The following is a 21197-nucleotide window of genomic DNA, read 5'->3' as shown; positions in this document are numbered from 1 at the left end:
CCCCCGGCAGAACCTTTTTGTGGATTTAAGAAATTCAAAAGCCACTTCATTTGGGCTTCCCTGGTGGCGCAGTGGTTAAGAATCCGCCTGCCAATGCAGGGGACACGGGTTCGAGCCCTGGTCCGGGAAGATCCCACGTGCCGCGGAGCAGCTAAGCCCGTGCACCACAACTACCGAGCCTGCGCTCTAGAGCCCGAAAACCACAACTACTGAGCCCGTGTGCCACGACTACTGAAGCCTGCACGCCTAGAGCCCATGCTCCGCAACAAGAGAAGCCGCCGCAATGAGAAGCCCACGCACCGCAACGAAGAGTAGCCCCCGCTCGCCGCAACTAGAGAAAGCAGCAACGAAGACCCAACACAGCCAAAAATAAATTAAAAAAAAAAAAAAAAAGCCACTTCATTTAAAACCATTCAAGACTTGCCATGGATTTATGTTTAAAAAAAGGAAGGAAGGGAGGGAGGAAGGAAGGAAGAAGGGAAGGAAGGGAGGGAGGGAAGGAAGGAAGAGAGGGAGGGAAGGAAGGAAGGAAAGAAGGAAGGAAGGAAGGAAGGAAGGAAGGAAGGAAGGAAGGAAGGAAGGAAGGAAGGAAAGAAGGAAGGAAAACAGACCCATAGTTACCTGGACAGGAAATGACTTGACACGTGTCAAGCCCGCGTCCCCGTCCAGGGTCCCACAGCTGCATCCTTCTTGAACTTGGGCCACCGGCTTGTCCATCTCCTTTCCCTCTCCACTTCCTCTGTTCTTTTCTGAGACCCTAAATTACACTCTTTTCTTCCCCTATATATTTTCCTAAGTGCATCTGGTCTATTCTCTCTAGATGGGCGATTCCTGAAGCTTCATCTCTGCCCAGACTTCTCCCCCAAGTCCCCTCCTGCGTCAGCTTCTCCTGGAGAACTTCACGCGTCTGGGACTGAGTGTACGTTTCCTCTGCGTCCCATCATGCTCCCCGAGCACCCCTCTTTATGCCCCCTTTTCCCCCGACATCTCCTTAATTACTCAGCAAATACTTACAGACGCTGGTTATACTCAGTGAGGGGTCCCAGGCACCCCTAGGTGCACAATTAGCAAAAAGGAGCAGTCAGGGCTGTACTGTACAGCCTCTGACGGTTCTTTGGCCCCTGTTCCCTTTGCTGTTCCATCGCGTATCACTTTCCAGGGGCTGCAGCAACAAAGCACCAACCACAAGCTGGGGGGCTTAAAATGACAGAAACCTATTGTCTCACAGTCCGGAGGCTGGAAGTCTGAGATCAAGGCGTCTGCAGGATTGGCTCCTCCCGAGGCTGTGAGGAGGGATCTGCTCTAGCCCTCTGGCCCAGCTCCTGGTGGTTTGCAGCAATCTTTGGGTCCTTGGCTTGTAGACTCACGCTCCCATCCCCCCACCTTCACCTGGCATTCTCCCTGTGTCTTCACATCATCTTCTCCCCCAACCCCCCGTGCATGTCTGTCTGTCTCCAAATTTCCCCTTTTTATAAGGACTTCGGTCATATTGGATTAGGGCCCACCCTAATGACGTCATTTTAACTTGATTACCTCTATAAAGACGCTATTTCCAAATAAGGTCACACAGTGAATGAATGAATGAATGAATGAATGAATGAATGAGTGAGTGTGTGAAATTGGTCTCAACCTACCTCTCCAACCTCCATCCGATTATTCCCATTCAAGGGCTTTGTCCTCCGGCCAGACGTTTGGCTTCTGTTTCCCTTCTAGACCTCAAGTTCGGGTTCCAGCCACCTCCCCAAGGCCCTGCTCAGCTCCACTTCCATGACGCTACCACCTCCCCTTCTCCTAACCCTCATGACACTTTCCTAGGCCTTTTCTGTGGCACCCTTAGCTTCAGCTTGCGTTACAGCAATTTATCGCAGAACCTTACTGTTAAGAAGTGTCTTACAGATGGACCGAGACCAAGATATCTGCATTTGATTCCTTGGGACGTTTTAAGAATCATGGCAGATCCCTGAGCCCCTACCCTTAGGGATTCTGATCCGGCAGGTCTGGGGAGGGGCCCTGGAACCTGGAGTGTTAAAAGCTCCTCTGGGAGATTCTGATGCACAGCCAGGCTTGTGAGCCCCAAATCCTTTCCAGCCTCTTTGTCCTACTCACACAGAAGCTGAGCCACAGTGACTTCCCCAAGGGCCGTGATTGGTGGCAGAGCCACATCAGTGATGTGGTTCTGTCACGTGTTCAATCAGATTTAAGCAGCTGAGGAACAGAGTCTGCATGTCCCTTGTCTCCGTTACCTACTTGGTACCCCCGGCACACCTCAGTCAAGACAGTTCACAGAAAGTGCTATTTGGTGCCTAGACCAGTGGCCATCCTGAAAGCTCCAAGACGACAGGTACCAGTCCATCTCTCCTGACTCTTCTTTCCAGTGTCCAGCACATAGTGAGATGCTCAGTTGATACCAGTTGAATGGACGAAGCATCTGGTGGGTACCAGGCACTGTGGTAGATGCTGTGCATACATCACCTCATTTCATTGATTCCAACCATAACCCTATGAAGTAGGTCTTAATATTCCCATTTTACAGATGAGGAAACTGAGGACCAGAAGGTAGCTCACTTGCTTAGGGTCATGTAGCGAACAGTCGATGTGACTGAGTTTTCTTTTTCTTTTTTTTTTCTTTTTTGTTTTTTTTGGCCGTGTTGGGTCTTTATTGCTGCGCGTGGGCTTTCTCTAGTTGCAGCGAGCTGGGACTACTCTTTGCTGCGGTGCGTGGGCTTCTTCATTGAAGTGGCTTCTCTTGTTGTGGAGCACGGGCTCTAGGCGCGTGGGCTTCAGTAGTTGTGGCTCGCGGGCTCTAGAGTGCAGGCTCAGTTGTTGTGGTGCGTGGGCTTAGTTGTTCCGCGGCATGTGGGATCTTCCCGGACCAGGGCTCGAACCCGTGTCCCCTGCATTGGCAGGCGGATTCCTAACCACCGCACCACCAGGGAAGCCGCCGATGTAACTGAGTTTTCAACCCCAGTGCTCTTGTCCTCTGTGTTTCAGACTTTACGTGCTCCCAGAGCTCAGCCCCCCTCAGAAAGCTGTAGGCCCTGCGTACATGTAGTTCAGAGGTATTTAAAAGCCCCTGATGTTTAGAACTTCAGCTTGGTTCTCAGCCCTAACTTAGCCTGGCTGCCCCATGAGGTCAGACGTGTTACAGAACATGTAGTCCGCTTACCACTTACAGGCTTGTGCGTGCGTGACTCAATGCTAGCAAAAGCTTTTACAAGTATTTCATCCTCTCTCCCTTGTTTTTTTCAGTGCTGTTAAAATTCTCCTCCCTTTGCATGGCAAGAAGTGCCAGACAGGGCAAGAGTTCAGAGAGCGTCCCAGCATGAACTGTTCTAATACCAGGTTCCAAGTACAAGCTGATGGTCGAGAAACCCGAGTAGGGGGTGCGCCGGCCCCGTACACCTCGTCCCCTGCCCGGATCCCCTGCGTGGCAGGCGGGATCCCTCTGCCCCTGGGGCCTCGAGTGTCCGGGACTCGGTGTCTGGAGATGACAGGGTTCTGATTCTCGCCGTCAGGCACGAGAGGCAGATCTAAGGAGCCTTGTCTCAGAGTTTCAGCTTTGTCATCTGAAATGTTCCTGTTATTTTTCTTCTTTCCGATACGATGTTTGACTTGGATCTCGGCCTTGAATTTATACTCCGTGTAGACAAGTTCCTCGTTCCTGCGGCCTCCCTCTCGTTGCTGTTCCTTCCATGGCCAATCCTTCTTGACCCTGCAGCATCAGCCCACCCGACGACCCCCAAGGGTACAGGGCTGAGTCCGAGGGACCCCCGCTCCCAGGCGCTTTCACAGAGCTGCCAGCCCCCCATCCCATACCCGCCTCAGCCTGCCTCTGCCCGGCCCCTAGTTTTCAAATATGCAAATACATTTCTTTCCAATCCTCACTCATCTTCCCTTCTTTTAAACTGCCTTGGACATTATTGCTTTAACAAGCCCTCCGGTCTTGTAAATAACCCAGATCCTTACTGACGAAGCTGGGATTACAGAGCCCATCCCAGAGGGTGCGGCAGGGGCCGTGGGGGACCATGGGGGGGGCTTGGGGAAGGCTGGCGGTTGTTCTCTCTGAGCCAGGGCAGCAAATTGCATATCATGTCTGACTACGTGGGGAGCTAAGTGGAGGGGGGTAAATTCCTCAGGGGTCCTGGCCAGGACGTCCTAGTGTCGGATTCTGTAACATGCAGCCACTTTGATGGCGGAGGGCTTGGAAGCCCACTGCTGTCTGAATGATCAAATCTTCCAACACGAGGCCAACAGATATACTATAGGCAGATCTCTTTACAGTAAAATTCAAAACACTATTCAAATTCTTTTATAGTTCAGTACTAAACTCTCGCTGATTAAATTTGACTGGAGTCTGTAGACCACGAGCTGGGTTTGAAGTGTTTTTTTTTTTTACTGTAGTGATACGTGTTTAATGGAATCTGACCTATATTACCTCTGCCAAGAGGAATTCAAAATTACTGATTGGAGTTAATGTGGTACAAAGAACTAAAAACTTATTCTGAGGAAATGAACAGGAGGGCGTCTCTAATGAAAGCATTGAGTTAGTAATTTTTGTGGCTTAATATTGCCACATGTAATTCCGTAGGTTCAGAATAGATTCTCAAAGACAGGGTGTTATAGTGGAAAGGGGAGAGATTAAGCATCAGGGAACTTGGACTGGTCCCTAGCTCTGTGACCTGGAAATTGACCTGATCTCCCTGTGTACCCATTTCCTCATCTGTAAAATGGGTTGAGTGGGCTAGACAAGATGTTTTTGAGACAGTTCTTAATTAGGGGCCAGTCTGGAGGTCCCTTCCCCTCCCCAGATATCAACTACACGCATGTGTAGTTATTTCTTTTGCTTCAACATATGATATCGGTAGAAAAGCAGACTTCTATTTCTTAAAAAAAAAAAATAAGTTTAAAGCCACGGGACTAGATAATCACTGCCTCTAAATCTTTGTGATTCAATACGAGGTCTACCCTCAAGTTGTCCACACCCCTGGATGCTACTCTCACGTTTTTAGGAAGGCTCCCTACACCACAGGTCTAAGCCTGCCAGGTTCACATGTAGGGAAGCTCATGCCCTGGGACCCTTACACCAGAGTCCAAACCAGAAGGCCCACTGGGCAGCAGGAAGGGGATTCTTATCAGTGTCCTTAGACTGGGTGTAGGCAGCAGTTTCTAGAACAATCAAAAGAGACAAAGTTCCCCAACCCCGTGGCTGTCAGAGCTGGACTAACAGCTGGTAGAGAGCTTTGGAAGAGAACGTTAGTGAACGTTGAGCCTCTCTGGGCTTCCTCAGCTGTGTCCTGTGGAATCCAGGCCCTGTGGCTATGAAATGTGGACCAGGAGAATTTGATGAATCAAATTGACCAGGTAATTTGAGAAGAGGCAGTGAGAACTGTGATGGTGGGACACAGCTTGCTAGTTATCAGTTTTCCCTCCTTTCGTCCCCAGCGATTCTCCTTGGTCCCTGCAGGAGGGGGCCCCCACCAGGGGTGTTCTCCATGCCGGGAGGGAGGGCAGCCCGCTTAGTTCACCTCTCCTCGGCTCTCTTCCGTCGCTTACCCCAGTCCTCTTTAAATCTGTATTCTTTCACAAAGCATCCCCTCACTCATGGAAGTGAGCACCTTGGTTTATAAAACCAGGAAATTATTCCTCGGGACCAGAGAGAGAGAAAGACAAAACCAGAAGCAACAACAAACACAAACAGAAGATGTAAATGGAAGATGTATATATTCTACATTGTTTCCATTAACAGGAAAACTCCACAGGGAGAGAAATTGCATCTGTGTGAAATGTGTGGCGGAATTCTTTCACATAGGGACACTCAGAAACATTACTAATGAATGATAATGATTTGTCAAGTGATTGAAACTGTTTCAGGGAAGGACCAGGGGAAGGAAATACGGAGACATTTCTATATCCTGGGGGGAATTGCTAGGCAGGTCATCCAGGTGTGCTTTCCTTGGGGAGTTGTGAATTCCTCGTGTGTCCAGCTATCACTGTGTAATCATAGTTTGCTTTCTCAGAAACATATATCATTATTACATATATCATCATCTTATGTATAGATTTACATATATATGTAGACACACGTATACATATATCCACACATATACATACACATGTCTATAATGAAAGTGTGCTTCCTTGAGGTCACTTTGGGCAACACAAAGTATAGTCCTGAGACATTAAGAATAACCCAGAATTGGGAATTCCCTGGCAGTCCAGTGGTTAAGACTCCACACTTCCAGTGCAGTGGGCACGGGTTCAATCCCTGGTCGGGGAACTGAGATCCTGCAAGCCGCGCGGTGCGGCAAAAAAAAAAAAAAAAGAATAACCCAGAATAATTATCCTTAATAATGTAATAATAATCATCTTAAAAAGATTTTCATAAAGGTGGGGTGTAAAGAATGCATTGAAATTTACAGAACTAAAAGGAAAAGATGGGTGCCTCTTCAACTCTATGCAAGTGAACATAATCAGTGTTGTATTAATGGAGACTGTATATAAGTCAAAGGAATGGGGTAGCCTAAATCCAGCCTGTCTCTTTGTCTTGCCTTATTTTTTTTCCTCTTCTTCTTTTTTCTTTCCTTTCTAAGGTGGAGAAAGGTGGTGGTTGTTTGGGTAGATTATTTGTAAGATCAGGGAGAGTGAGACAAGGAAGGGAAGGTGGCCGGTCACAGCAATGACTGACTGCCATTGACAAACAAATGCCACACGGCATGAGGACTATTGACCATAACGGCAGATTTAACTTGTCCTTGTCTTTTAGTAGCCTCTGACCCCAGACTCAGCAGACCCGGGTAAGAGGAGCAGGGCTACGTGTCGGCACTGGTGGTCTGTCCTTTGGCCACCGTTACCATGGCCACTTGGGAGATCTCCAAGGGGATAAAAAGCAAGAGCGGCTGAGGAGAGTTAATACCGTTTGGTCCCCACGATCATATCATCAAAGATGTATTGAATATTTAGCGTATGCCTGGGCCAAAATGGGCAAAGTGGTGAAGAAACTTGGGTTCTGTTCTGCTTTGCTCACTTAGTCCACAGCTCAGCTTGACTGGCCTGCACCTGCCTCATGTTTTCACCTGTAAAACCAGACAAATTACTAGACGTAATCCTTGTCATCAGATCCCGGTGGGCTACCAAGCCGGCTCCCCGGGGCTGCTGGACGGAGGCCGCTGGGGAACTCAACCTGGATGGGACGCACGCCCCAGGGGCTGGAGTGGGGGCTTTCCCAGGCAGCACTCATCCCCACCAGGACGGGCAAGGAGGGCTCTGCCCAGAAATGCAGGATCTGGAATTAGAAGGTGGCTTCTGTGCCCTGAGCGCGCGGGAGAGGGCTCCCACCCCGGGCTCTGCACCCGCGGGACGTGCTCGCAGAGCCGAGGTTATTCCACTCTTGGTGATCGCCTGTCGTCTCTCCAGGAGATGACTTATTCAATTAGCAAAGCTTAAGCAACAGAGCTCATCAATGGCATAAACCGAAATCATGCTTTAAAAAGATTCTTGAAATCTTCTAATCATGTATGTTGTTTCCTTGACTTTGAAATGGTTACCTTGGGACAGGAACACAGCAGTTATCAGAGTGACTTTTTAAAAACCTGGGTTTTTAGTAGGTTTCTCACTAGCAAGGTTAGTGCAAGATTGTCCCTGTCCCATTTGTCTTCCTCAAGTAAGAGTCACCTGAGCCTGTGTGCAGAGTGTGTATCTCTCCTCCGCTTGTTCCCCGGGTATCTGTTGAACGCCTGCTGTATCCCGAGTGCTTTCCTGAGTGCAGCGGTTACCAAAACAAAGGCAGTTCTGTGCTTCGGTCATTCGAGACCTCGCCACCGAAGCCTAGTATTTCTATCAAGTCGTAAGTTCCATAACTGCAAATTCTTCCACCCAGGGGACTTCAGAGATTCATCAGCAAGGATGGGGAGGAGTGACCAAAACTGAGGGCACAAGAAAAGACACCCAAGCTTTTTGCCTGGGGGAGTCAGGAAAGGCAGGCAGGTCAGCAGGATAGAGCATTTTAGGGGAGAGTATGACAGTTCATGCAAAGGTTAGTTTTGATGGAGGGAACATTTTTTGTAACAACCTTATTGAGATATAATTTATGTACAACAGATTACACTCATTTGAAGTACACAATATGGTGAGTTTTGACAGATTTATACCCCCATGGAGTCACCACCACGATCAAGATACAGAACTTTGCTTCATCCCCAAATGTTTCCTCCTGCCCCTTTGCAATCAGATGCAGGGAATATTTTAATGCAAACGATGTGCCCCTTTTAACGTAGGAACATTTTCGTCTGATCAAAAAACGCTGTTCCACACAGAATGCATATCATTTTGAGTAAAAAAGATTACTTAAAATAATTGGCCATCAAATTAGGCCACAAAGGATTTATCATTAAATTCTAAAGAATCAACTTCATTCAGACCAGTTCTCCTACTATGAAGAAACAGTTCAGCAATCAGAAATAATTAAAAGCAACTTATGTGTTTATTGGTGTTTTTAGAAGCATGGGACAGTGGTCATTCTTGTACATGTCTTTTTGTGCATAAGGAGAAGCCTTTTCCTTGGAACATACTCCTAGAAGTAAAAATTTAAGTTTCATGAAATGTGCATCTTTACTCAATACAGCCAAGTTGATTTCTAAAGTTCCATGAATCCCTACCTGTGAAACAAAAGCTGGGAATTTCATTGCGATTGCATTGAATTAATGCATTCACTTTGGGGGGGATAATATCTTTATAATATTAAAAGTTCACATCGGTGAACATTATTTTATCTTCAAAAAAAAAAGCCAAAACTATACTTTTGGTTTTTTCAGTTACCAGTAAGATGCACCAGGCACCTCCACTGCCCTCAGGTCTCAGCCCATCTGGTGCCTCAAAAAGTCCCTTGCACTGGACCACCAGGACCAGGGGTCCTGCCCCGTCCCCCGAGGAGGTCACAGGGCACACAGGCCGGGCGTGAGAGGATGCGCGTGTCAGAAGAACAGGACGGCAGGGGCTCAGAGCTGCGGGCTGGCACGGGTGCTGGCAGCAGCCGTGGAGAGAGAAGGTGTGGGCCAGATCCCCCAGTGCCTCGGGCAGTGTGTGGCAGAGTTCAGGTTTTAACCTTAAGGCAAGAAGGAGCCATTGGAGAACTGTGACCGAGGAAGCGACAGAACCAGGTTCGTACATTAGAAAAGTCACTCTTGGAAGTTGGGTCAGAGTTACAAGTGATGAGGATTGACTTTGGGCCGTGGTGGTGGGCACGGAGAAGAGGGTGAAGCAGGTTGACGGGCCGGGATGCTCTGGTCCAGCACAGGGTCCAATACGAGAGAGAGGAATCACACAGCACTCCAGGCTTATTGTTTGGTTAACCCGGGGCTGCCTCTTATGGAGGCTGCAGATTATTCGGGTGGGTAGAGTAGGTTTGGGAGGGAAGATTCTTGGTTTTCTGAGCATTGGGTCGAGCTGTCCGTGGATACGTGAGTAGAGATGGCTAATAGTGGAGCCTGTGGGTCCAGCGGCCTGGGGCTGAGTATTGCGGCTTATTGACACTTCAGTTAATACATTTTGTTCAGAACCTCCCAGTGTGCAAGCAGCAGCGCCAGGGGTGCAAAGTAGGGCCTGGCGTGGTCGGGAGGCATCTTCTGACCCCTGGACCAGGTCAGAGCCTCTCGATGTGGCTTCTTTGCCCCCAGCTGGACCAGGTACCTTTCCAGTCAAGACGTTCATCGCATATTCTGGTAATTACTAATTGTTTCTCTTCCCACAAAGGCTGTAAGCACTGTGGGACTGGAGCCAAGCTTGGTTCATTGCTGTACCCTCAGCACCCGGTACAGAGCCGGCACCGGGTAGACACTGGATACAGACTCTCATACTTATTAGTTGAATGCCATCCGGCTGCCCAGGACTGGGAGAGCCTTCTAGGGCGAGGGAGAAATGCAAAGAAGACACACGATGCAGTGTCAGAAGTGCTGGTACTGGAGCCTCAGACGACGTGGGGACACAGGAACGGGGGGCTTCACAAAGTTCACGTGAGCCCGGCCTTGGAGGGTGAGAAGCGCTCTCCAATCAGATGGAGGAGAAGAACATTCTAGGCCTGGGGCATAGCATGCACTGGAGTTGAGGAGGATGACGGCTGGTGGGGGGTTAGCCTTGAGGTGTGACTGGGGCCCCGGCGGCTTTCAGGACCTTGGTGAGGAGCTGGGACTTTATTCTTTACCGACAGGAAGCTGGTGGAGGTGTTTAAGCAGGATAGCAATGTGATCGGTATCCATTTTTAGCAGACATCTCTGGGGATGGAGAGGTTGTGAACCCTTCCCCCTGAAAAATGCATTGTTGGCAAGCACCCAGGTGACTCCCGTGTAAAGGTCATCCAGAGACCACACCTGGAGAAGCGGCGTGTGACCCAGAGGCGGGGTGCGTGCAGGCTGGTGGCGGAGCGGGGCCAGCGCACGCACCCAGGAGCTGATGAGGGCCACGCGGCCGGCTTGGCCGGGGTGATCTCCAGACCCTTCCCCTGAGGGTTCCAAATCTGGGGCCTCGGTGATAATAAACCCCACGAAGTTTTGCAGACCTGCCTTGTGCCTGCTTTAACGGTCGGGTGTGGGCAGCAAGCAGGAGCTTGCCTTCCCTAGGGACCTGGCTGGTCGCAGCCCCAGGTGTTCCGCTGAGCACTTCAGTACAATTCAAGCATCGTCAGGGTCGTCGAGAGGTTGGTAGGAGTTTGTTGGAAAAGTTAGGGGCCTTCTTTTACAAGCCGTCTTTGATGAACTCGATAGTGTGTTTCAGAAGTACTTTTAGGTCAGTCATGATAGACAAATTGCTCCTGAGCTAGATGAGAAAGATCTAAACACACCATCTAAGGACAACACTTAGAGTCAAAGCATACTCTGCTTGTCTTTCATTTGCCCTTAAAAATCTATACAAACAAATGTGAACAGACTCTGGACTCTAAGAATAATATTTCCTATGGACATATATGGACAGATAAGCAAAACCCTGAGGGAGAAAAACAACTTCTATTAAAATAAACATGAAGATCCTCCACGGCTTTATCCTCCTTTGCTCACTGGGGTTCGTTTCTTCCACTTTGAGATAAAAGTAGTTCAGTTTCTCAGGAGATGCTGATTAAAAGCTGAACAAAAAGAAAGTCAGGCTAGACAGACTATCTACCTAGTAGGTACCTACCTACCTACCTACCTGTCTCTGGCCCTGAGTATTCCAGCCATGAGCACAGGTCTTTGTGCAGGACTGGGGTTAAAGGCACTTTAAATAAACACTGACAGGGGCCCTGGGACCACGTCCCCCTCCTTGTTGGTCTCCCAGCTCCCGCTCGCCCCAGAAGCCCACATGTGAAGCTCACGCAGGATGCTCTGGGATCCGGTGGACCCTCTCCACCCCCAGCACCCGGGTCCTTGCCCCCGGAGCTGCTGTTGGCTTCTGTTCAGCTGTGTCTGCATCGGAGCTGACGGTCCTGGGAGCCCACGGAGGTGCCTGGCAGCCTCCCGGGAGCCACGGTGAGCGGAGCATGTGCTGGGTTTTCACGCTCGTGGAGGGAGGGTGAGGGCAGGTGCCGCCCTCAGGGCGGCGTCTTGCGTCCTGGGGCTCACCGAGCCCAGCGTGCAGGCTGGGCTTGAGCCCCCAACCTTCTCCCTCTATGGGATCTTGGGGCAACGGGGTCCCGGCCGCAGGGGAGCCCCTGACACGGGGGCCTGCGCCCTGGGCTCCTGTCTACCCGGAGATGCCCGCAGAGGTATGCCCCCCCTCGCCACACAGCCCAGCGGGGTTTCTGTCTACATTTCACTGGCTTCGAAGGGCAGGAGGAACCCTTAAATCACTCCTTTCCTTCTCACAAACCCTTTCTCTAATAGAACAGAGTGACCGGAGGGGATGCAGGGACAACTCAAACCATCCTGGTCATCAGGGACCTGGGCCGGCCTGGCCTCCCTCGAGGCTCTTTAGCTTGTGCGTCACTGACAAAGTCCAGGCCGGCCTGGCTGACCCGAGCCAGGGGCCTGGGCTGGAGGGAACTTGGCCTTGGATGGCGTGAACCTCAGCTCCGCCTCCTGGGCCATGGCCCGGCCTCCTGCACCGAGTGCTCTGGGAAGCAGGACCCCCCCCCCCCACTGTGTTTCCCCCTGAAACACACAGGAGACACTCCTCTGGGCACCGAGAAGGGGGTCTGCAAGGAAGCCCGAGCAGGGCCTCTGCCACGATCACTGCCAAATAAACATTTACCGAGCGAAAGATAACCTTGAGCCCACACTAATTTGTATTTTTAAAAAGTCATTCATAAACTCGAGCATTTTAACTATTAGTTAGGAATTAATCCCAATAAACCGGCAGGCTCTTGTGACGTGAACCCACCGTCATATGGGTTGGTCAGAAGGAATACTTGTCAGCGTTTTTATAGGCTCTTAAAGCGGTTTTAGCTCCATAACTGATAAAGCCGGGCTCAAGCGCTATCAGCCCTGCCGCGTGACTGTCAGCACCACGTAGATAAACTCATCATCATCCCAGGGAGGACCTGGAAGAGGTTCTGAAGCTGGAGACCCAGGGGGAAGTAGCCTCAGTTGCCCGATTACCGTGGACCCTCTGGGGGCCTAACCCGTGCTGACAGATGGTTAATTTCAAGATCTTATACAGATCAAGAATAAGATCATCAGCCCCAAATTGGGGGCATTTGTCACCTCACCACTGTTGTCAACTCTGAAAGCTGGAGTTGGGTCCAAAAGGATACGGTCCACTGTCACGGGGCCCCTCAGGGGAGGGAAGTGGCATCAGATGAAGATCAAACGGCAGCTTTGCCATCCAGATTTTTCTATTCTGGATGATTTTTTTTAATACAGATTTTTGGGCCTTTTTAAAAAAAATATTTATTCATTTGGCTGCACTGGGTCTCAGTTGCGGTGTGCGGGATCTTCGTTGGGCCATGCGTGATCTAGCTCCCCGACCAGGGATCGAATCTGGGCCCCTTGCATTGGGAGTGTGGAGTCTTAACCACTGGACCACCAGGGAAGTCCACAGATTTTTGAAATAAAGATTTATGTATCACTTTTAAGAACAGCCTTAAATAGGCAGGCATATTTTAGTAATAATAATATTTAAAAGCTTCGGTGTAGAGATTGCCAGTCAACTACAGGAACGGCAGCCATCACTCTCTGGCCACCACATTCTGGATGTTTCTGGGAAGCTCCGTGGCTGTTGGGAGGTGCTGGGGATGGGCTTGTAGGGCAGGGCAGGGAAGCCGAGGGCCTCAGAGTCAGGAATGTGGTGGTCCCCGCAGGGCCTGCGGATGCTGAATTGAGATTGTTAGGCATGGAGATGGTGGTTTAGAGAATTAGGTGAGTCAGAATATGAGTGCGCCCGTAACGATGGAAAACGAGTGAACAGGAGAATTTCAGAAATATGAAGCAATTCCCGCGGAGACAGTTGGGGCAGGAGTGAGATGTCACCTGGTTCATCAAGAGCAGGAGAGGAAGAGCTGAAGAAAATACTGTGGATAAATGAGGCTCCGTTTCTCCTGTAGTTCCTCACCCAGTGTGATTGGGAGAAGCAGTGTTTCATATCTTCTTCGAGATAGAGATGGTCCGTTGTCTCCTGTGATGCCCTTGAATGTATCACTTCACCTTTAGGAGAAGAAGTTCATCTTCTCCTAAAGCAGGATGAAGACTATTCATTCCTGGACTGATAACATTTCAACCGCAAGAGATAATTTCCTTCTCTCTTTAGACCTTGAACGAAACTGTCTCGTAGTTAATTTGAAAGCCCATATTTTGTACTTCTTAATTCTAAGTATGTTCATCTTGTATTTTGAATGGAAAATTAAGAGAGTTGGTCTTAAGTTGATTTTTAGAAATCTTTGTGATCTGATGAGAGTCTGAAAGAGGTTTACATTCCAAAGTACGAAAAGTTTCATCTGCCCTGAGAAATCTGAGATGCGTTGCTGTCCCTATTTTATCAGATTATTGTTTCCAAATTACTATTTTACTCTCCCCCAAACTGGTTTTGGTAAGAAGAGTGGCTTTGAAAACAGCTGATAGTCTGTTCAACAGAGTATGTTAAAAGGATGGAGAAGTATAAGAATAATGACGAGTACCAAAATAATGGTGGTAAGCCCAGGGCAGAGGTAAGCCAGCATTCTGAGTGGTGACTCAGGAAGTATTTTGGGAGAGGAGGCTTTGGGACCCCTCCCCTGTAAGGCAGGCTTATCTCATGAGTTGCCCTTATTTCAGGAGCCAGGCCCCCTCAGGCTGTACTTTAGAGATGGTCCACTGTCTCCTGCGATGCCCTTAAATGTATCACTTCACCTTTCCAGAGAAGCTCATCTTCTTCTACAGCAGGGTGAAGATTACTCATTCCTGGAGAAAGCTGTCACGCTTTGAAAACCAGCAGAAGTGATTCAGCAAACGTGTTTGTCACGATTTGGGGAGAGGACCGCACAGGGTCCACCCTGACTTGCTTTCTTTAGGGGAACTATGTGGTCCTCTCCTCCTGTAATACCCACCAAAGGAACGATGAAGGCCAACATAAAATACTAGTATGATATCTGCATCGTGTTTCGTGTAAGATATTAAATGTAATAATTGTGTTTCTCTCCATCTACTTCTTGATTGTTTAGGGTCCTTCTGAGGGAGAACTGCAAAATCAATGAGGCAAAACATGTCAGTAAGCCATAAATACTGATGAAAACAGGCCAGAGGTATGGTTTTGCTTTTGGTAGTTAGTTGCTTTTATTTTAGGGACTTTGAAGAAAGGACCTGAAAATTAACACTCAGCCTGGTATTTATTTTGAAATATACGCTGACCTCTAACTTTCAGAGCCAAACAGCCTAATCCTTGATCATCCCAGAATGAGTTTAGGAATTTGTGACCATGTCCTTTTTACTGGGGATCTGCATACATCACTAACCAGCTGGTTTAGAAGGATGAGAACAGAGGGCCAACCTGCGATGTTCACCTTTTATCAGTTGATCTTTAATGAACGTTCCTGTACGAATGACATCAGAAAAGGTCCTTCCCAATGTACAGGGAAGACAGACTCCCTTCTGTAGTGTGCATTTTAAAACGAAGATTCCAAATAGGCTGATAAAAATGGTTGGTGTCTTGTATTTTTATCCATGTTTTGCCTTAGGAGTTTCCTGGATATTTGCTCAGTGTGAGGGGAAGGGTCAATGTATATAAATAAGGAGGAGGGGATCTGGCGACATTGGGAACACGACCTCTTGCCCTCCAAAGCCTGGGAAGCCCCAGTGAATGCTCCCAGCCCCAGCAGCGTATGGACCCTCCCCTCTGCATACAGAGCGGGGTCAGAGGTTAATGAATGAGGGCTCTCCCCACACACGGGAGCCCACTCCATAGTGGTTTTATAAATAGGGGCTTAAACGGGGTCAGAATAGGGCCTGCACGTTGCTTCCAGACTCTCTCAGTCTTCCTGAAGCGATGGTGTTCAAAGATGCCATCCTTGCACGGGGCAGGGAGAGGTGAGGCCTGGTGCGCGGAGATCTGGGTGGCTTCCCCCAGCCCCAGGCATCTCGAGCAGGACCAAATGGAAAACAAAGCGGGGGAGGGCCTCGTTGCCCCTATTCTTCTCCGTAATCCCTTAAAAAATAATTGCAGACCCAACCTCTGGCCTCCAGCACATTTTCCACTTGATTAGAGGCCTTTGTGAGGTGGGAAAGGGACCCGCAGGCCTGTACATTGTGCGAGGCCTGAAATGTCCAGCTGGGATTTTTTTTCCATCAAAAGAGGATTTTAGTAAAACCGTTATCAGGGGCTTAGGGGAGCGGAGCTGCTGAGCTGCGCGGCGGGTGGATTAGCACCAGCCGGCCTGTCTGGGCTCTGGGAAGGCGGGAAGGTGTCGGCGGCCACTTGCCCACAGGGCCTCGGCGGCCCCGCGAGTTCACGGCAGGTGCAGAGGCAGGAGCGGCCGAGGGCGCGGGGACCTCCGGGCACGGGTGCTCGTGGGGCTTTCCCTCCGGGCGTCAGGCCGGGCCAGGGGCTTGGGGCCTGCGCGGAGGGGCCTGTCTGCTCCAGGTCGTGCCCACCGCGTGCCTGGCTCCCACCGCAGGCCAGCCTGCACCCCCGTCGTGGTCTCCATTGACTCGGGGACCGGGTGGCCCGGCCGGACCACTCCAGAGGGCCAGTGATGGCCGCGTGGCCCCTGTACTTTTGTGGGGAGGACGGAGCGGACAGAGGAAGGTGAGGGGTGAGTGCATGTGCGGTGCTGGCCTGGCTTTGCTCACTGTGCCGGGGCCTCTGGGGCTGGGGCTGGGCACGTTACCTAAAACAGCAGCTGTCTCCTTGGGGTGACTCGAGTGCTGGCCAGGACAGAGCGCAGAGGCCCGACTCCTGGGGATCGAGGGACAGAGTCCAGGCCAGGGGAGCCTCATGACACAGGAGGTGTCACACGACAGCCCTGGGATGCTGTCCTTCTGGGTGGTTTTCTCCGCAGGATGGGGAGAGTGGGTAGCACAGAACCTCTGTCCTGACGGTGACGGCTCTGGGAGTGGGACCCGTCGCCTTACCGGGGGGCCCGACACCCTACTGCCAGCTCCTCAGGCCAGCCCGGGGACCTAGTAGTCGGAATTATTGTCTCGTGTCCGATTCACACAACCAGGGGAAGAAGGACCATCCTCCTGAAGACACGAGCAGCCCAGGAACGCTGCTCCCGGAGATGGTGGCCCCAAGCACCCCTCCCAGCTCCTCCTGGGGACCAGGCTGGGCGTGCTGGCCGTTGGCCTCCCCTGCACTCGCCTCACCTGGTCTCCGTTTATTGCCCTGGTCCCCTCCGCTTGACGTTGAGCGATCCGTGTCCTCTTTTCTCTCCTCTGCCACCTGTTTTCTTTATCCAGGTTGTTTCCCTGAATCTGTATTCGCTCCGTGTGTCACTGACAACAGTGTATTTCAGCCTGGGAGTCCACGAAGCTGCCGGGAGGTTTTCTGGTTTCCTACGACCTTCTTGGTTGCTGGCAGGAGCGGTGATCTGCTTCGTGCCTGGGCCCTGAGTTCCAGAAGCTTCTCCTTTCTCTTCTCCCATTTTCTAACCAAAAATGACCTTTGTGTCACCGTGCTGGTGACTGAGCCTCATTGGGATGGCACGGCGTGGCAGGAGCAGCCATGGGACACGGCCACCTCCACTTTCCACACTTTTATTCCACATCTGCGCCAACTGCCCTTCAGATCCTTGCTTTCATTGCCTGAGGCCAGACAATCGGGGCCAAGAGGGCCGGAGACCCCAGCCTGCCCCTCGTTGTGGCATTTTACGGAATCTGGCCAAGTTGGCTCAGTTCTTTCTCCTTGTCTTAATTTCTGCTTCCTGTTCCTAATGTCTGTTTTCCAGGGGAGGAATTTAGGTATGTGAGCAACCTCACTGCTTTATCAGGGCTCTTAATCATTCTCACTTTCATGGGCTCCTTTAGAAGATACTCATGTTGATAATAAAAAACTAAAAATTGATACTCCTAAAATTTTTTTAATATTTTTGTTTGTGTGTGTGTGTGTGTGTAATAAAAAAAAAGCCAGCACTTTTGCTCCTCCTGTTAAAATGGATGTTTCCATGTATGAGTGTAAACTTTTTCCCAAGTTGTTCTCCCAAACTCCCCAAATATGGCAATCTAACAGGACCTGTATGAGATGGTCTTAAAGAAAAGTTAGGAGTTGACGTTTGATTCCCGCCAGCTACATCAGGGAACCGTCCCGAGGGTGCATCTGATACCTGCTCCCAAACCAAGTGCCCAGCACCGGGGTCCCTGACTCCACCAATACTTAAAAATTCCATTTCATCTTCTTGGCGACCTGAGATTGTCTCGCCAGCTCTCACTCACACCGGGAAGGTCTTTGTGGGGAGGCGACCGGGGGCACCTGCCGGAGGGCATCCAGCTCACAGGCAATGCTGCCACCTGCTGACGGGTCTCGGGGCTAGCAGGCGCCGTGGATAAAGACAGTCCGTCTTTCCACGTGGAAAACAAATACGTGGAGTTTTGCATGAACCGTACTTTACTTTTCTGCCCCACAGCGGATCCTAAAATCGTCTTAGTGCACTTGGGGTAAAGGAAAGCACGAGGCCAGACGCCCGGCTCTGACACTGGTGTGGCCACGACGCAGGGGATGCAGCCCCGCGGGGAGGGTGAATGGGTGGGAGAAGGTGGGAGAGGGTTTGCGGGGGATGGGCAGGTCGAGGAACAACGCAGCAAGAGGCAAGATTGACTTTCCACCCCTGCCTTTCACGAGGTGCCGTGCGACCTGTCTCCTAACTTACAGAGACGCAGCTTAGCTTCCGACGCCAGCAGGGGAGAGGCTGTCACTGCGAAACCCTGTGCCCTGCTCTACTGGAGTGAATTTCCGCGGGTCCTCCTGTGATTCCGTTGAGCGCTAGACCCTGGCGTGTGGGGAGAAGACAGGCTGGGTCACTGTCCTGTCGCCCTTTGACTCCGAGCACAATGGCCAGGCGTCTGGACGTCAGGGAGGCTGGGAAGGCCAGTCGTCTATCCAGTCCAGGCTCAGAAAACCCGAAGAGCTTCTCTGCCCGCCATGTCAGGAAGCTGCGCTGGGAGGTCCACAACGTTCAGGCCACAGAACCCGGCCGTCCCGTAGATCCCCGAAAGACGCTAAATTTTGTGCGTTCGAAATGAACTAGAAGAGCTCAGAGTTGTCACTTTAATGCTGTACTTTCATATAGTTTGCTCAAGGCACACCCACTGGCCTTTTTTCTTTTTTTTCTTTTTCTTTTTGGTAGTTCATAGCAGTGGGCTTTGAAGCTGGGAAGCTAAGGTTTAAAGCACTGAGGTAAAAATGGAAGGCCCTGGTTAGTGTATCTTCCATCTAAGAAGGCTAAGAATTTGAGAGGTTTAACTGTTCCAGTTCCTCCCTTATTTCACCCATCTGTCCAGTTTTGGCCTCGGTGATTTTACTGAAGATTCTAAGGAATATGAGGACGAGTTTTGGGGGGTTCCTCTCTATTTAGAGACCACTTCTCAAAAAGCAAAATGGAAGCCGGTAGCTATTCCTACACAAACGTACACAAGCGTGTGCATAAAAATGCCAGTTTGGGGTCAACCTTTGCTAAGGAGAAACACTCTTACAAACAAACATTTGTAGTAAATATTTGCATCATCTTTTTAGATGAGGAAAACAATGCTTTCCAAACCATGTGGAGTAATTCCACACTATTTATAAGAAACGAATCTGGACTGGCCTCTTTCCCCGCTGTGTCTGTGCCGTTCCTGTCGCTCAGGCCCTGGTCTGGCGGGGGGTCACCGCTGGTGCCATGAGCGGGCCTGAGCCTCTGGAGGGCGGGTTACATCCCCCGGAAAGCAGGGAACAGAAGCGGTGCTGATGTGAACACACTAGACTAGACCCTTTTACTCTTTCGGGACGGGAGGGATTTGTAGGTAAAACATCTGTAAAGTCAGGACGTTTTATCCTTGAGTGATGAGAAAACACCTCGTGCTCCCACAGCTCAGTTCTCCTTTGTGACAGGCGGCCCCGGGCGTGTGGAGTTGTGACTCCTCAGCATGCAGGCGTTTGCGTCGTCTGTCACTGTCTGTGACGGAGCAGTGCTGGAGAGCTGGCCCAGGTGCTTGAGGACGACAGGGGACCGACTGGACCCTCACTCGTGCTCGGGCCACCCGGTACCCTAAGCCCGTTTACCAACTCCTCGCACTAGCTTTCCGGCTCCTTGAAAAAGGAGTTTGCATAAGTAACATACACGTCTGAGTTTGCATAAGTGATGCTTATTAACTAATAATAATAACTTTCAGCATTCAGGGTGTTTACTCCAGATGAAAATAATATGCTCTAGCTCAGCTCTCTTCAGAAGCAGGGGGTCGGGTGTTGCTTGACAGCAGCTCAGGGAAGGACCCCCGGCTCCCTCCTCCTGCTGGGGACTGGCCTCCCTGGTGATGGGTGAAGTCTGCAGCGGTCACCCGGGCACAGTCTTTCACCCTCGCCAAGCCTCTTACCCCATTTATAAAATTAAATGTCCGGAATCCACCAGCTTTGGGGAAACACAAATCCGGAGACAGGGAAGCCAAACACGGTCGAGACTCTGTGCGTCCGCGGGCCGCAGCCACACCCCGCCTGTGTGACCGGGATGCCGTCCACTCTCACAGATGAAAGCGCACGCACAGGACAGGGGGCATTCGTCCTTTCCACAAAGTGCAAGAGTGATGAGACAATAAAAAACTTAAGTCTTCTTTGAAGAAAATATGTGCACTTTCCTGGGTTAACAAACAGGAGATGGAGGAATTCCACTTGGATTGTTTTGTTTGGGGGGGATGTCAGCATACCCCGTCTCGTGCCGTTACTCCTGCTCTCGTGCCGACTTCCTCTTGCCCTAAATGGGAGGAGCGGCTTTGTCCATGGTACCCAGCGCTCCAGGTGGGACAGGCAGCTCCACCAGGCCACGTCAGAGCCACCCCTGCAAAAGAGGAAAAGGCTGAAACTGATCAGTTGTGGACATTTAAAGGTACAGATGCCTGGAAATACCCCTTTTCTGTCCGAGACCTGAGTGTTCGCTCTCTTCCCAGCTGTGCACTCACCTTGGAGACGTTCTAAATTCTTAATAGTTGGCACTGATCCAAATACGAGGTCTCCTCTGTCTGCCAACATTCACTTTTCAAAAAACTTAACTGGCTCCGTACCGTTTGAGCAAGCACCTTGACAAGACGAGACGGAGGTGTGGCCTGGGCACTGGCTCGGGATTCGATGCAGCTTTCCGATTTCTAATCCTGCGCTTTGCCCAGGACCCACATGATTTCACCAAAAGCCTCGCCCCTGACTCCTCAAGGGTCACGGTGGCACACAATTTAGGTCTTGCCCTCTATTAAAGGGACAGAATTAACTTTTAAAAGGGGGTGACGTCTGATGCAGGGGGGGAAGGGCAGCAGAGGGGGCGACCACGGGTTGACTCACGGGCCCCCTGGCCGCAGCAGAGCCCTGGGAGCAGAGGAACGGTTGTCAGAAGCTGCATGAGGTCTTGGTTTTGTTTTACAAATCTGATCTCTTAATAAGAGGGTCGTATCCTTTGGAAACACGGTGGTCCCTGGGGGCCACTCCCCTCTCCCCTTTGAAAACTTGAGTTCAGATTCTCTAAGTCGGAAGGGAAGGGTTTTACTTATATTGCAAGATCAGCATCTGTCTAATAACCACTGCGGGAAAGCACCTGGATTTGGGGGATAAGCCATGCTTCAATTTACATATCGTATGTCTCCGTTTAAGGG

The 21197-nt window shown here is 50.6% G+C and overlaps 1 protein-coding gene across 1 annotated transcript in view; it reads left to right on the top strand.

Moving 5' to 3' along the window:
* WNT5B (Wnt family member 5B) overlaps positions 1 to 21197 on the top strand; it is a 93474-nt gene that overhangs the window by 23348 nt on the left and 48929 nt on the right. The window lies entirely within an intron of this gene.

The sequence above is a fragment of the Eschrichtius robustus genome, chromosome 13 (genome assembly GCF_028021215.1).
Source record: "Eschrichtius robustus isolate mEscRob2 chromosome 13, mEscRob2.pri, whole genome shotgun sequence".
Classification (NCBI taxonomy): domain Eukaryota; kingdom Metazoa; phylum Chordata; class Mammalia; order Artiodactyla; family Eschrichtiidae; genus Eschrichtius; species Eschrichtius robustus.
Note: the sequence above shows the minus strand (reverse complement) of the source record. Positions and strands in the feature narration are given on the sequence as shown.